This window comes from Neopelma chrysocephalum, unplaced genomic scaffold (assembly GCF_003984885.1).
Source record: "Neopelma chrysocephalum unplaced genomic scaffold, ASM398488v2 Primary Assembly neopelma1_43, whole genome shotgun sequence".
Lineage (NCBI taxonomy): Eukaryota > Metazoa > Chordata > Aves > Passeriformes > Pipridae > Neopelma > Neopelma chrysocephalum.
In genome coordinates this window covers 6,509,276-6,527,188 of record NW_020897702.1, presented here as the reverse complement: position 1 = coordinate 6,527,188, position 17,913 = coordinate 6,509,276, and the positions used below count along the sequence as shown (strand labels likewise).

The 17,913-nt window shown below is 39.3% G+C and overlaps 1 protein-coding gene across 1 annotated transcript in view; it reads right to left on the bottom strand.

Annotated features, from left to right (window-relative positions):
- The window catches only part of SACS (sacsin molecular chaperone), a 61,603-nt gene extending 44,061 nt beyond the window's left edge, over positions 1-17,542 (bottom strand). Inside the window, exon 1 of the mRNA XM_027677883.1 lies at positions 17,349-17,542. The gene's annotated coding sequence lies outside the window, so the exon portion shown is untranslated. The remainder of the gene's footprint in view (positions 1-17,348) is intronic.
- Positions 17,543-17,913: the final 371 nt, after the last annotated feature.

Sequence of the window (17,913 nt, the reverse complement as noted above, 5' to 3'; positions counted from 1 at the left end):
TCTCATACTAAATTCAAAAACACAGTGCTGTACCAGCTACTAGGGAGAAAATTAACTCTATGTCAGCCAAAACCAGTACAGCGGGCAATTATTCTGGGATATATATTGCTCTGTGATATATATTACAGTCTTGACATAAAATTATGCCATCAAGGAAAATAACAGGCTGAGCAGAATATTTATGGAGAATAGTCCTGCCCTTTTATTCAAATGGCTTGCAGCTAGGGGAAGAGATTAACTAGCTTGCAATGACTTTCCACTGGGAGGATTCAAACTCTCCCCACCTAATCCCCACTCCTAAGCTATATAAAACCACATCTGCTCTATGCTGCACATACCTTTAGGAACAATTTCCTTCAAGCTGACACACTGGATTTTGTAGCACCAGAACAGTGTATAAGTGACGCAAGGCATTAGCTGTCAAGCTGCAGAAAACATTATACCTCAATATACTTGCTAAGTTAGTACCCAAGGAAGGTATGTTTGAGAGAGCTAGGAGGATGACAGTGGTGTTCCATTATCGTTCTGCATTTGTGCAAATGTAAATCTTTCTCTGAACCTCTGACAGTGTTGGCAAGTCTTTTCATAGTGTGCAGTTGCGTATGTCCCTCCTCAAACAGCAATGCACAGACATTCTTTCCTGACCCAGAAAGGAAAACAACTATGGCTAGACAGCAAAAGGTGAATTAGTTTACTGTGTAAGTATGATGTTGAAATACAAACAGTATGAAAGAAAGGGAAGTAGAATTTGTGATTTGACTATTTTTTTTTAATACTTAAGGGTTTTACCTACTCAGTTAGTAAATGAAATGTCAAAGTATATGAATTCTGAATGCATGCTTACTCTAGCAAGAATCATCATTAGTATAATATGTTACTAAATGGTTTCAATCTATTTTTTTTTCTGCAGATGCTGAGATGTATATCTAGCTTGTAATCCAAAGAAAAGCCCATATGACGTCACACTTTAGTAATAAAGACTTAAGCAAAGCACCTACAAGTCCAGCCCCATTTGCTCAGGTAGGAATGATTTCATAGAAAACAAAACAGTTACAGCCCTGCTGCATAATGAGTTGCAGCTGGGAGGAGACTGCTAAGAATAGGCATTTTGGCTGCAGTGGGAAGTCAGGCTTAAGGGAACTACATGTGCAGCCACAGTTGGAAGACCAGTCATCTTATACTGATTCCCCTAAAGCATCATTAAAAAATCACACATGAAAAAACATTTAAAGTTATTTGAGCAGCTTCAGTTGCCTTGAGGAAGGATAAAGGAAAAATATGCTATAATAGAAAGCTAATTATGACTTTAAGAGACAACCCTTCCACAATTAGCGAGTGTCACACTTTCTCAGACTCCATTCTATTTCTAGATTTGGCCTCTCAAACACTGTCCTTTATTATGTTGCCCCTTGATATGTTACCTGTTCTTGGTAGTGACACGCCCAAGAAAAGAAAAATATCTTCTAGGATTTTTGACAATGACACCTCGTTCAGAAAATGGATAGGTCCAAATTACCTAAAAACAGCCTAAAAATCATTAATTCAATAAACAGTTTGCCTAGCAGAAGAGCAAGTTACATCACAGTGGGAAGTGACATCTCTACAGTGGCAAACAATTCCAATAGTCCTCGAAGGCACTTGGTCTTGCCAGCATAGATGTGACCAAAAGGTGTTGTCAGTTTGCTACCAGATCACATTACAATCCTAGAAAGATTTCAACACAGTCATGTCTGTGTTGTCTCCCATGGTAAGAAAGAGAGCCAACTTGGCTGTCAGATACCAGATACAGATTTATCCTGGCACACTTAACTTGCTCACCTTACACATCTTCGGTGCCTGAGCTGGTCACACAGGTTACCTTATGCAGCATCTGAGAACAGTCTGTCACTGAATTTATGAGTACAGACAACCACAAATTTCTCCTGGAAAAAAACCCAGTTACAACCATTGCCTATACCAATTTTCTACTGTGGGATTTATTAGTTTTTAAAAGAAAATACCTTTGCTGCAGGATTTTATGCTTGTCTTTATTGAATTTTGGTGGAGGAGGTTTAGCAGTCAAACTGTAAAAACAATCTTCAATTTTGTGGATGCCTGTGATTAGTTCTAGGTAGGAACCACAGATATAGCTACACAAATACCTAGTTTTGCCTGCAAATCAGGTAGCTGCATATTAATACTGCTCCAGAAATTTCTGTTCTAAAACTATTACTGGTTGTCTGATTATCTATCTGTTCACTCCTCATCCATCCTTTTAATATTAGGATCAGTCTAAATGAAACATACACTTGGTTTCTTCTTTCCTCCACAGTAACTAAATCAAAACTGTTAATAGTCCGTCTAGTAGCATGGGAAGCATACAAGAGCCATCAGAATTACTGAACACAATCCAAAGTTTGGAGGACAAAATTTGTGTACAAAGCAAGTAGTAGCTAATGCTCAATTGATGTTTTATACAGTCTAAAAATACAATTTGATCAGAAGACATTATTGCTTATGGTAACTTATAAACAAGTCCAACAGGAGGTATAAATATCCTCAAGCAGGAAAGCAGTTGTGAACAGCATAGCACGAGAGCAAGCTGAGCTGACCAGAGCTGCAGCATAGCTGGGTCACTAGTGGGACGTGTGCAGCGAAAGATACCCCATCCATCTGCTGCACTCATGGGTAACCTTGACTGAACCTAGCATTTGTCTTCAAGGATATGCTGTGGTACAACCACCTCACCCTAATCATGGCTCCTTTCAGTACCATAGGTACAAACAGTCCGTGTGTAGATGGGGTGGGACAAAAGTATTTTGTTATAGGACATTTCATTCTCCTCCAAAACTGCTTTCTTAGTAAACTGTAAATTGAATGGAAATGTACAACTCATATCTCATACATATGACATCATTTTGGTTTTACCAATAATGGTTTTACCAGTAAATACAGGGATATGTGCCAGTGACACAAACTAAAAAATTGCATTCTGCTAAACTGGTTAGCATGAGAGCAGTGTCCCTTTAAAAGGGAAAAAGCAAGGATATCTGGCAGAACTGAAGGCTGACAAATGAGTGCCAAGAGAGGCAGAACAATCTGGAAATAAAATATACCTGAGTTCTAATCTCTGATCTCAAATAGTATGGAGTCATCTCAGGGATAACTCCCATATATCATTACAAACACAGAATGGCTCCCCTGTTTCACTGAATGCAGCTTACTCCTGGATTTATTAGGCAGGAACTTATGACAGGTTTATTTGTCATTATTTGGATCCCACTCCATGCAATAGCAGAAGTAGGTCTGAATGAGCCTAGACCAGACTCACTACAAATATAACAAGGACTGGTACATGGTCCAGAGAAAGCAGCTGAACCTTGAAGAAAAAGACTGTCCAGGTATTAAAATTTTGAAAAGACAGATGCCTCTTAAATACAAATCATTCCTGTCAGCACACAAGTATACTATCTGAGTTCAAAATGCATTTCTATCCAATAAAATTCAAGGCTATCACACATTTGCAGGTAACACTCCAATGTAAAGAGCTGCTTCTCAGAGATAGGTATTCTGCAGAAATTTGAGATGGACCTGATAGAGTGCAATATAATAATGTGCCAGCAAACTAGAAATGCTGGAAGTAAAGTAGATATGTCCTTAATGTGTTTATTGTCTAGACAGTTTTTGTGTAGCAAATTCAACTGATAGAGTGGTCCATGCCATCAGCAGATATAAATCACTGCCATCAGCAAAATGTATGGCTCTGTATTTATACTGTTATGCATTACATGAGCTTTCATGCTTTATCACATACAATTTCAATATTAAAAGTAAACTAAAAGCTTTCAAAAATGCCAATACTTTAATAATATTTATATTATTGATAGTATTAATGATACTAATACAATATTGTTAATCCTATTCATATTATAATGGATAAAAATGCTGCACTCTTGTTGATTTTTATGTAGAGGAGAGATTGATTGTAGCTGCACAAAATTGATTCTTTCTCTAGAGTGTGATGATTGTGATGCATTTGCACAATAGGCATCTTTTCTTTTTGAAGAAACATCAGAAATATATGTACAAGGATAAAAATATTTAACAGATGAAAATCAGGAGAAATGTTGTAGTCACTTTTTGAAGAAAGTCAGTTTTTGCCTACCCTTTCCAAGGTCACACCAACAACAGAAAGAGCAGCATAGACTGATATAATCATTGACCAGCAACTCCATAATTGCCACAGTTTCCTAGAACAGCAGTAAGTTTGACAAACAAAATAAAATCCCAACTAACCCTGAGCTGGGAACTATATGCCACATGGGGAGTGAGAAGGAAAAAAAGCACAGGAGACTCTGCCAAGCTATTCACAAATCTGGCATTGTATTTGACCTTAACTGCATGAACCAGGCACCCAAGCAGATACTTGAGAAAAGTGATTTATTAAGGAAATAGGAATTAATTGCAACTGGTTTACATTTAGGCAGTTTTAGCACCTAATTGAACCACAAGACTTAGAAGAAAAAAACTGCATCAGCATGAGTGTGGATGAGAGCACAGACATAATGCTCATCAGCACACACTGGAATCCCAGGCAAGTTCAAAACAATGATAAGGTCTGTTATCCAGAGAGACCTTATAGCAGCCTTGCATTACCTAAAGGAGACCTACAAGAAAGCTGGAGAGGGACTTTCTACAAGCACATGTATTGATAGGACAAGGGGGAAAGGCTTTAAACTGAAGGAGGATGGGTTTAGGTTAGATATTAGGAAGAAATTCTTTACTGAATGTGGTGAGACACTGGAAGAGGTTGCCTAGAGAAGTTGTGGATGCTCCATCCATGAAAGTATTCAAGGCCAGGTTGAATGGGGCTCTGAGCAACCTGGCCTGGTGGAAGGTGTCCCTGGCCCACAGGAGGAGGGTTGAAACTACAAGATGCCATCCATAGGGACCTGGACAAGCTTGAGAGCTGGGCCCATGTGAATCACATGAGGTTTTAACAAGACCAAGTGCAAGGTGCTGAACCTGGGTCAGGGCAACTCCCACTATCAATACAGGCTAGAAGATGAACAGACCAAGAGCAGCCCTGCTGAGAAGGACTTGTGGGTGCTGGTGAATGAGAGGCTGGACATGAGCCAGCAATGTGCACTTGCAGCCCAGAAAGCCAATTGTATCCTGGGCTGCATCAAGAGCAGATTGAGGGAAGTGATCTTGTCCCTCTACTCTGCTTTTGTGAGACTCTGCCTGGAGTCCTGCATCCAGCTCTGGGTCCCCCCCCACAGTAAGGACAATCAATCTGTTGTAGTGAGTCCAGAGAAAGGCCACCAAGATGATTAGAGGGATGGAACACCTCTCTTACGAGGAAAGGCTGCGAGAATTGAGATTTGTCAGCCTGGAAAAGAGGAGGCTTCATGGAGACCTTATTGCGGCCTTCCAGTACAAGAAACGTGGAGAGGGATTTTTACAAGACCATGTAGTGACACGACAAGGGGGATAGCTTCAAACTGAAAGAGAGTAGGTTTAGATTAGATGTTAGGAAGAAATTCTTTACTGTGAGGGTGGTGAGGCATTAGAACAGATTGCCCAAAAAAAGTTGTGGATGCTCCATCCCTGGAAGTGTTCAAGGCCAGGTTGGATGGGGCTCTGAGCAACCTGGTCTAGTGAAAGGTGTCATTGCCTTTGGTAGGGGGTTGGAACTAGATGATCTTCCAAGCCAAACCATTCTATGACTCTATGATCTGCAGCAAGGTTCTGTAGTTCCCTCAAGCTGAATGAACCCCCTCTCCTGTTCTCTGCTGCACAGCATGGTGGTCATCTGACAGTCACTGAAATGTATTAATTGTGAAAACTTCTTTATTACTGAAAGAGAGAAGACAGCCTCCAGCAACAAACAGTGAAGTAAGGCCATAATGGTAAGTAGTAGTTTTGGTATGGATGCACCTGGAAAAGAGTTCAGAGTTACCTGAGCAAACAGAGCAGCTGCTAGCTCCCAAACCAGAAGCAGCAGAATAGTAATAACCCAGTATAACAGCAAGCAGAGCTGACAGCCCTATTGTTCTCAGGATGAAACTAGTATCTCCTCACAGCTCAGTGCTGCATGGATACATCAGCTGACTGTCAAGCCATGAAATTGAGGAAATTAGTCTCAGGGGCATAAAAAAGTACAATACTTACTCTTAAGAATAAGACTAAGTTAAATGAAACAAAAAAAACAGATGTCCTGTACCACCTTCATCTATTTCTTTCTCAGAGGAACAAAGGAAACAGAATTCTCAACAAGTAAATGTGCGTAACACAAGACCTGCAATAATTCACTTATGGAAAAGATGACTCAAGAAGTATGACTACATGCAGCAATACATGGCAGCTGGAGCAAAAGGCTTTAAAAACCCCACAAAACTGAGGGAAAGAGACATGTGGTTAAAACCTCACCACTGTTCTCCAGAAATGTGGAGATTTTAAGCCCTCTCCTCTGAAACTGAAAGCAGTGGATGCCACACAAAAGGACAAACAGAAGGAGAACCATTGTGCTTAGTGTTAGTTCTGAGCCATTTAACAGGCTTTCCAATGAAATGGGAAACTGATACTGTCTATGAACCATAATACAGAAACCTAAAGAGCTCTGCAGTCACAAACATATAAACAATAGGGCTATTAGGCTGAGAAAAAAATAGCAGGAATATGAGTTATGACTTGACTGCCCAATATGATATAATTTAGAGATATACAGCTTAATTGATAAGCTCTTCTAGCTCCAAAGCAGGGTACACTAAGTCCAAGTTGAACACTAATTTCTAGTATCTGAAACAATCTGGACCATCCACACACACTGTTCTGTCCAGACTTGCCAATACAAAAATTTATGAATTATCTAGCAGTGGGGTGTCAGTCTCATGAGTCCCTGATGAGAAACCAGATGAAGGACAAGATAGGAACTGAGCCCTTATACAGAAAATACTAAAATTCCAGAATAATTACACCAGTAGTGGTTTTGTTGAAGTCAGTCTGTGTAAGTGATACAGGGCTGGAAGGAAAAGTTGGTCTAATGCTCTGAAAATTTGATTCCACAGGGAGGGAAGTGAGTACTTTTATGGATTTCCTTCCCCTTGTTTTTCTTTTAAATAGATTTTGTTTGGATTGCTAAAATCATTCTTTCAGCTACAAAAATATGTCCCTCAAGCACTTCTCTTCAAGAGTAAGCTGGAAAACTCACACCTTGATTACTGTTTTGCAACATTACTAATGGCTGAAATACCAGGAAAACCAAATACCCTTCTCAGTTGGATAAGGGCACTATACTGTGCTGTATACATTTTAACAGATGCACAGTCTTGGAGAATTGCACTTTGCAGACATGCACTTAAGATGAAACAGTAAATGAACTTATTCCAAAGATGAACTTAGGAAGAATATTCATTTACTGTTGGATCAGTCATGCCCTAAATTCGGGATACCCAATCTTGGAATCCAAATTCTTTGTGCATTGCCTCCTACACTGTAAACTAACAGACAGTTCAGGCTTAGGTATCCTGAAGTATACTGAATCAGAATACCTGTGTTAGTTGTTTTAGATGATCAAAAAAAATTGAGTCTTTGTTTATGTTCAAATGTTTAAAGAAGAAAAAATATACTTAGGAAATTTTCTTAATTATTAAGTAAAATAAGCTCCAAATAATTATCATCATTAATACATATATGTGGAGAGTTATCCTTTCACACATCGTATTTAAAGTAATTGTTGTTTTACCTCCAAGTGAAGGGGTTAGCTATGTTCAAATCTTGGTACTGATCTTACTTCAACATTTCATTTAAGAGCAGATGGGTTCAGAAGTTTAGAAAAAATTGTCTTCAATTATTAAAATGAATTTATGTTTGGTTTAGGCATCACTGTTCTCTGAATGCTATCAGTGTAGTGTCTGGCTTAGCATATTCCCCTTTGTTCACCTTGCAGCACAGATGGCCAGGAAGGAAGGATATTAGCCTGCTGCTAGGAGTAGCTGTGTTCTTAGATGAGACTTTCTCTCTTCTTAAGGCAGTACAGAGTCTTTTTCAACATTATTCTTATGATTGCAATGAGGATTGGAAAGAATTTCTTATCATAGTGATTTGAAAGTCCTGAGAAAAAAAGCTTTTTCAAGTGTTGAAATATTTTTTTTCTTTTGTTAAATGAGTATTTATTATTGTATTACTGTATGGAGTAAGTTTACAGATATTTGTATTCAGGAAATCTTGATAGCCACAAAACCTGTGTAAGCTATACATAAATGTGATTAGTTGAATGACTGTATGAATGTATTTTGCGGCATCTTGTTCTTTAAGGTTTGAGGTAGATTGAAATTCTTAGACTACAACTCTGCATTTGACTGACAAAAGCCTGAGGAGGAAATTTCAAGTGTACAGTTACAGAATATTCCCAATACTTTCATTAGCAACTCTCAAAGGAGCATTAATGAAGCCAAGCCTTTTCCTAATACTTATCCTGTCCTCAATTACTCTTGTAAAGAACCTTTCTTCACATTGAATTAATGAAAAGGTTATGATGAGGGAAACTTGGTGACATCATGAGCCTGCCAAGTCATTCTGTTCTTCAGGAGGTATGAAATATACAGACAGCCCTGGTTTGAGGGATCTCCAGGTGAGACAAGAGTGTATTGCTGATCTAACTGCATCTGATGAAACTGAGCTCTGATTCATCATGTCAGAAACTTTCGAAGCAGTTATGGACTGCGGACTATGTGCAGTGTACTGCTTCACCAAAATATACATCTCCTACTCTGCAGCAGCTTCCAAATGATTTCCAGGCACATTTGAGATATGGCTTCTTTACTTAGAAAGCCTCATTCACAGCCTATTACAGAGGCTAAGTAACAAAGGCAAGTAGCACTCGCTTTTATTTTTAGCATTCAACGTGGCAACCAAGATGACATGGCTAGTAGAAAAAAAAAGTGCAGAAACTGAAATTCCCTAAATGAGCTAGGAGTTAACTCTAACTCAGTCTAATTGGAAGAAATTAGGTTATCTCTGTCCAAGAACTCTGGAACATAAAATTGCAGGTTTAGTAGGAAATATCTTTACTAAATCAAACAGAGGTTAGTACTATATACTGGGAAAAAGTGATCTGGACAACTACAGATCCTTTGTGCATCATCAGTAGTGCACTCATGCATCTCAGATCTGCTAAGTGTAAGGGTATAAAACAAAAATTAATGGATACATTAAGTCAAAAATTGTTTTAGTGTGGTCTTCTAAAAAAGAAGATAACTATTGTCCAGTCAGCTGGCAGGGAATTTCAGTGTTGATGTTGGTTATTTTGTTCTGTTTTTGCACCTGAGCACACCACAAGACGGCCCAGTTTAAGGTAAAAAAGCAAAATACATCAATTTTGCCTTGCACCCAGACATACCACAGGACTGTCTGATTTAGGCTAGGGAATAAAATATTTTGTAGTAGCTGTTTGTTTGATATAGTAGCACTTCTGTAGTATCAAATCTAGAATAAAGGCAACTATTAGAAGGAATCACATAATTTGGAACCTACAGATTCCAAATCTGTAGGTCCAGATTACAGCCGCCTGAATGAAGAGGTCAGACCTGTGAGGAGAGAAGAGAAAATATGACTTTGGACCTGGCTCATCTTGACCTGTGGAAAAGTATATAAGCTCTAGCAGTACCCAGTAGCACTTGGGGAAGATAGAAGAAGCCCTCTTTGGTTCCAGCTTCCAGCCTTGAAGAGCTCTCAAGTCCAGCCATCTCAGCTGCGGAGACTAAACCATCAAAATATTGTGTCTGTCAGGGTCAACCAGGCAGCATCAGATTTACAATATCTTATATCTAGGGCTTGTCTGGCATGTGTGATTAACACTTTATGTTTAGTTATTACAGTACTTGAGTAAAAAATTGATAGCTTGCAGTGTGGAGACTTACCTGATATCTTAGAAAATTCTCCTCACATCAGTTCCCATTCCACTTATAATGACAGTCACAAGACCCCAGTACCAAACCCAGAACCAGTCCTAGAAACAGAACCTGCAGTACCTGTTAGCAGAACATGGTGTTAGCATAACACTTAAGTAGCTGAGAGATTTTCTGGTTTAGTATTTCATTATGAAAGTAGAGTTCATTAAGATATTTTTGGACGAGACAGTAATGAAAGGCAGGGAGGAGACAAAAGTTACTACAGTTTCCTTCCCATTAGCACCAGCTGATAGGGACATATGGCCGTGTTGTGTGATGTGGTTTCAGGCACAAGCTGCATAGTGCCTCCTCATCATCCTCACTTGATTCAAATCAGAATGTGTCAACCTATGAACTTCTGTGGGAGAAAATTCTGAGAGGTTAACCTGAAAAAACAACATGGGACCATTAGAGACTGTCATTATCAGCCAACCAAAAAGAGACATCAGCTTCACAGTACTGGAGAAGAACATGCATGAGGGATACATTTTAGTACCTTCACATCCTTATCAAACTGCAGGGTCCAGAACTGTACACAGTACTTGAGGTGAGGCCTCATCAGCACTGAATAGAGCAGGAAAATCCCCTCTTTTGCCCAGATGGTGATGCTGTTTGATGTACACTGGGATGGGGTTTGCCCTCCTCGCTGCCAGGGCTCACTGCTGACCAGCATCCACACCCCTCTCTGTAGAGCTGCTCTCCAGCCCCTCCTCTCAGAGTTTATTCTTGTTCCTGGCATCACTCCACCCTAGATGCAGAATCCAGCATATCAGATACATACCGACTTGTGTGTGCTCAAGACCAGAATCAGGCTAGATCTTGGCCACACACCCAGGTAACCCATTTCACAGTCCTCTGTGCCCTCTGTGACATCCCAGTGGTCTTGAGAGATTTGTGGGAGCTTAAAGGAAACAGGGTTCATTTTAGGTCAAAAGACCTAAATAATGATGGTTAGTTAGATTGTATAAAACTTTTATATAGCACAAAGTTACTGACACAGTCCTGAGTGCCTCCATGACTCGTGTCCAGGAGAGAGGCAGGTCCATAAGTAAGAAGTGGGGAATATTTTGCAGGCTATCTTCTTTCTCCAGAACAATTCCACATACCAGCCAGCCAAATTTTCCTTCAAAGGATAGGAAACTGCGTCAGACTCAAGAGTGAAATGACCTCTGATGAGTGCTCTTCATCTTCCTGGCAAAGGGTATGAAGACCAAGAGACAAATACTTCTGATGTGTTTGTTGCATGGTTAATTTTTTTTTTTCATTTGCTGATATTAATAAAAAAATAATATGTTTTCTTTTTCTCTTCATTTCCTCCAAGCCTAGTTTTTAATAAAAAAAGCAGGAAGAGACTTTTATGATCACTGCATACTTATACAAGTGTGGATAGAATTTGACAGATATGAACAGAAGTAGTTTTATCTCTATGCTATTTGTAAACCAGAATTGATGACAAATGGTATGGCATTTTCTGTCTATGATCAGTATGCTCTTAAGCAGGGAATTCATCTGTATTAATTTCTTCTTCATAAGTGGGAGTGCTTGTATCTAAACTGGGACATATTATGCTGAAAATTTTCATCTAGGAATGCCAAATGTTGCAGAAGCAAGGAGATTAACACAGAGATTTGCCTTGAATCAGCGTACCAAGACAGTGGGGAGAAAATATTTTAAAAGCTGAGAATACCTAAGTCATTTGCAGATGTTGCAAACCAGTATGAAAGCACTGAAATGTCACCTATTTGTTTAGCAGGTGCCATTCACAACAGCAACTGCTGTTGAAAAATATTCTTAGAACTCTGCCAAGATTTGGTGTGCCCATGATTTGACATCTCTTCCTTTTCTTGTATTGCTTCACAATATACCCAGTTCTAGGTATTACTTTCTTAAGAGCTGTTTCAATGCTTTTTTTTGCCCCCAATTCAAAATGCTAAAAAGGAGGATTAACACTGAAAGAAAATGACCAAGGGACTGAATATAAACATTTTAACATATGAAACAGCAATAACATTATTCACAAACAGCTATATTAAGCAACAGGGGTTGCATAAATAAAGTTGCGTTCATGAGTGTCTGCAGAGTATTTTGAACTACTTGATTAAGCAGCACCTTATTAGTGATAATTATGATTAATCAGAAGCTTATAAAAACAAAGCTCTGTTTGCACTGCAATAGAAAGAAAGAAATGAGAAGCACATTTCATATTGGTGTTGCTACAATAATAATTAATATATGAAGCCACGCTGAAAGGGTATTTGGAAGATTTTTATATTACAGAGTTTGTGTTGACTGAAAAAAAACAAGCACTTTTTTGCGTTATTTCTTGGAGTTTTTTATAAATCTGTAAGACTTCATTTTTATTCCATTTAATCAAAGTGGAATTTTACAACATGTTAAGAGAGATGCCCAGAGATCAAGATAAAGGGACAAGCAGGAGCCCTTGAGATAAATACACTCAACAGTCTAAACAATTTTGGTGCTCCATTACGTTCCATAAAGGAAGCTGGTGCCTTTTCCATCCAGCTATAACATTAATCCATTAGAGAAAGAGGAGACAGGGTCCTTCTCATTTATTATTTATAGGACAGGGCACACACAACTTCTCTGACATCATCCTTGTCACAGCTAATGAGAAACTGCAATAAATCCATTTTTGTGGATCTCTCACAGAAGAAATCAAAAAGCTTTTTCAGATCTAATGATCCATTTTTCTGCAGTAGGAGAGGGTTTGCTAACATGTGCAACGAAATAATGTATTGTATATGATTGTGTATGTCCTGAAGTGATGAGCTTTCCACAACACTACTGCTGTTTGGGAGATGTCCCTGTGTGCATACACATACATTGTATAAACATCAAACAATCAGTATGATTCAAAGAGATGTTTTTAGCACTGTCAGGAGTAACCAAAGCAAACCAGAAAGCACTTTAAGTTCTTCAGCTCTTAAATCCAATTTGTTGTGGTGGATCAACACTGTTATGCTGAGATCCAGCCTCGCACAGGGTGGGATAACACAAGCCAATGTCAAGACCCAGGCAAGCATTTCCAATGCCAGTCCGATATGAACATGAAGGTAATGAGCTGAAAATTATTAGCACTTGGAATGAGACTCCATGTCACTCTACATTGCAAAAATTGCCCTTCAGTGCACTACTTGCTCCATATGTCATCCGTGGACTGCTCTAACAGAAAACCTGGCTCAGCACATGCAGGCATGAGCTTGTCTGCACCTCTGAGCAGCTTTTTCTTCCCTCACCCTCCTATTTAGCAGTGCATCTGCGGCCTGGGGAGTAGGAGAAATGCAAGATGCTGCTGTAGGATTGGGGCAGGCTGGGGACATTGCTGCTATGAAAAACCTCGTGAGAGTTGATCAGAAGTGGTGACTCATGTAGGAATTGCGCTGGGATAGAGACAAAGAACAATAAGGAGGGAGAAATTTGAGGAGAAAGGGGAAGGTTTACAGTGGGCATTTTATGGGGAAAGTGCAAGTGGCATAAGCAAGAATTGAGGGTCCTCCAATTCCACTTCTCCTAACAGGTCTCCAAATATCTGACATTAGCAATTTCTTTCATAATGTGAATAACTTTACGGAACAGGATTTGGTGACAGCTGGTGCCTGCTTGTGAAGCACATCAGACCACTCTGAAGCTACTATCACATTCCCCAGGATCTCAGCTTACATTAGTTAAAATCTGACAATAATTTTGCTGTTAATGCTACAGAGCTCCACAATGTACCATATATAACTAATGAAGAGATAGACAAGTAAATTAGCCTGTCCTAAAAGAGCAAGGTACAAGCTCTTCCTTTTGCTTCACTGAAGCTTTAACTAAAACTCTGTTGTAGTTTACCTCCAGCTGGCAATTAAGTACCATGCAGGTGCTTGCTCATCCATCCTCCCCCAGTGGGATGGGAAGGAGAATCATAAAAAAACCTATGGGTTGAGATAAGAACATCTTAAAATATGAAATAATAATAATAATATTGTAATGCAAAGGAACACAACAAAAAGAGAGATAGAAATAAAACCCAAGCAAAACAAGTGATGCAAAACACAACTGCTCACCACCCACTGACCAATGGCCAGCCCATTCCTGAGCAGTGATGGGCCCCTCCCCCCAGTTTATATACTGGGCATGAATATGGAATATCCCTTTGGTTAGTTTGGCTCAGCTGTCCTTGCCATGCTGCCTCCCAGCTTCCTTGTGCGCCTCCTTGTTGGCAGAGCATGGGAAACTGAAAAGTCCATTATTTAGAGTAAGCACTACTTAGCAACAACTACAACATCAATGTGTTATCAACATTATTCTCATACTAAATCCAAAACATAGCACTGTGCCAGCTATTAGGAAGAAAATTAACTCTATTCCAGACAAAACTGAGACAAACTGGTGATTTAAATACTGGCATTGTTATTTCCTTCCTTATGGGAGACCAGAGTGTTAAAGCTCTGACTTTTACTACTTTCCACCAGCTGTCTTATCTCAAATAGGTGGTGATTGGTATATGCAACCAGCTGTATCATTCTCCTGTAAGAAAAAAGAAACTAAACCTTACCACTGAGAGGAGCCCGAGGCACATTCATGCCCTTCTGAGAGGTCACCAGAGGACCTCTGCCCCATCGTGTCATAACCATAATCGTCACCTATCAGAAATTACACCTTATTTTGGTTTCACCTGGGTGGAGAAAGTTTCTACAGGTAATTTTAGGGAAGACAACTAAGCCTCATTTATTTCTAGTCTGACCTTCATGACTGCACATTATTTTGTGCATAAACACATGTAGGTCTCCACAGGGAATGTGAAACCTTCCTTTCCCACACAGCTCTGGTGTATCTCCATCACAACCAACAAATGTACTTGCTAAAAAATTCCAAACAATTACCATCTTCTGTTGAGCTAATCAAAAGGAAGATGAAAAATGCTAACGAACTAGACCATCCCATTTAAAGATTTAACTCAAGACTTCTAAAATGTAAATATATCCATTAAATACACACTTAGAAGAAAAATGTGACCCTACTGTACCAAAGCAATGTGTGAGTTGTTATATTTCTTAGCTGAGGCAGAAATAATTGCTGAATAATTGCACGTATAACAAAAAATATTGCTGAATGAATTGACACATATTTCAAAAAAGACTAAATCTTCCGAAAGTTCAAATACTTCAAAATCTGACATGCATTTTTTCAATTCTGTGTGTTATTCCAAGGGTTCATAGAAGCTGGCCAGCTAGACACTGTTTAAACTCTTCAAGAAAATGCTACAATTCTGTATATTTTAACATAAAAACTCATCCTGTATTTTAGAAACTGTACTTTTGAGAGTAGAGTCCAAGCAGCCCCAAACATTGTGAAGTAAAATGACCACGGGCTAGTTTATGTATCTGGTGTATCAGCTTTTCTGAAAGTGCTGCTATGTTTCCATTTACTTTACAGGGAGCCTCAGGAAAACGTGGCCCTAACTAGGGCATCTTAGATACACTGTATTATATTTTATAAATATGGGCCTGTTGCCTTGGAGGTCATAACAAAATCACATCTGAGAAACAGGAAAACAATCAGGAGGAGGGACAGAGAAAGAAAATGTTTTTGAGTTGGCCCCTGAAAATGCTGAATTCACCCCAGTGTAATTCTGCTGAAAACAATGGAATTACACAGGAGCTGAACTTTTCCCACTGTCTTTACATAACAGCAAGCAGCCTTTAAAACAATTTTATCTAATTAAATTATGTTATAGTTCTGCATATTTTCAGTATGGGAACAGAAATTAGCTATGTTGGACTGAGTTTTTGTATTATTTTTGTATTCTTATCACACATGACAATGCAAATGATTACTTTCTTAATCTTTGGAAAGGCTTTTTCCAACCAGAGACTCTGCTTCATGTTAAGAGGGTGACAATCCTGATACAGGAGAGGAAGGGTCAAGAATGAACACTGACAATACCACAGCCTCAGCATTCACATTCGCTGCCACAGTGCTCCCTAGGTAACAGTAATTTGCTATAAACTCATTAAGGGATAAATTTGGCCTCTTATAATTCAGTTTCTGGTAGCAAGCAATAAGAAGTTGTTTTGCAAATAGAATAGACAGCTGATGGAAGTTTAATACCTCTGGGAATGTAAGGTGAGGGCAACTCCCAAAGCAATGAAAGGAAAACTTCCCTGTGGATTCCTCAGTGTGAGGAAGGCTCTGCCTTACATCCCCAGTGAGGTGAGCAGCGTGATGGGGGCAGAAGTGTGTATCTACTTGCAGCCTTTGACATCAGGAGCTGCAGTTCTGCCAGGTGCCAAAAGAGATGCAGAAAAGAAGGCTCCTCCTTGCAATAACTACTCATCTTCCTTAACACCCCAGCACAGGCTGCTCATCACAACTACCCCCCCTGTTACCTCCCCTGGCACTGGAGTGAGATCTCCCAGCGGTTTCTGCAGAAGCTGCATTAAGTACCAAGGTACAACTGTAGAGGACATCAAATAGATGATATTCTCTAGTTTAGAGCAAAAATAATATTCTTATAAAATAACAAGAAAAATACTCACTACCTCATTATTTAACTCTGCTGACATGCATAGTTTTAGCTACAATAAAAAATTTTATCTGATTACCAAAAAATTTGCTGAGAAACACAGTGCAGTAAACTTGCTCTAGCTCTGCTTTTTTACTTGTTTTTAAAGCTGTACTAGATCATTAGGGCATATGTAGAATAAAAAGCAGCAAATCATTTGCCAGAGAGCAACACATTGGATTTCCATAAGAAAAAATGTTTACATTTAAAAATGCATAAAATTACTTCAGCTAGCAACAGACCAAAGACAGGAAAGTGTTCACTCCTTTGAGTAATAAATCATGCTTGGCACTCTCTTTGAGAGAGCTATGTTAAGAACTAGTCTCCCGATGGTAACACACAAAGCTACTGGAATTTCATAAGCTGTCTACAACTGCATATATAAGAAAAATTTAAAATAGAGCAGTTGGCATGAAGAAAGTTTGTATAACAAATAATTCTAGGATTTTTTTTTAAGCTAAGTCAGCCATTGGAGTGTGAAAAAATGCATTGTGTCTAGCAGTGCTTGAAGGCAGAGCTGAAATTCAGCGAGAGGCCTTTGCACAAGGAGGGTGGTACTGCAGCAATCTGCTAGCATATCTATAGAGCAGAGCCCAGATAAGCCATCAGGAAAGGAGAATAAGCTCATGTGCTCATTCTTTACCCACCCTACCAGTGCACTGCAGCTTGTGAGTCACTCAAAAAGTCTGTAGAGAGACGTACGATACAGTTATTTGCCTAAATATGCTATGAAACGTGTCACAGTCAATGCTTTCTCTACCTGTGAGTGCTAAAAGCATCAGGGTGCTAAAACATCTGCCACAAACAACTGCAGTGACCACAGGATCTGCTGTTGAGCTCGTACTTACAGTGTCAGCCGGGACAAAGCTCGGTATTTAACTATTTCTTCATAAACTGCTTCCACATGCTTGTTTGTTCATTGTGCCATTTCTTCCATTGATTGCTTGTGTTTGACAGCATCTGGGCTGCAAAATGACTCTTTCCTCCCTCTTTTGCGAAATCAGCAGACTGCGGAGGGATGCGTGACCACTGCTGCAGCCAATGTATCCAAACAGCCCAATGCAGCAGAGGCTTTAGCTCCCCCTTCCCAGCCTGATTTTTTTCTTTCTTTGTCTGTGTGTTGGTTTTTTTTTTTAAAGTGATATGGTCCTGACTAACCTCAGTATTTCAGGAGCACAATACAAACTGCAGGCACAGGGTAGTCAACAGATGGGTAAGGATACCGAGACAGAAGGCCAATATAACACAATTTTAAGTGAGCCTACTCAAGGTATAGCATGTATTTGAACTATTTCCTGTAATAGATCCAATTTCGTGGTTGTCTCTGTTTAATTCAAATTTACTTCCTTACATTTTGCTGCATTATTTCTTCACTTTTTGCATTTTTTCAGCTTATTCAATAGAAATAACAGG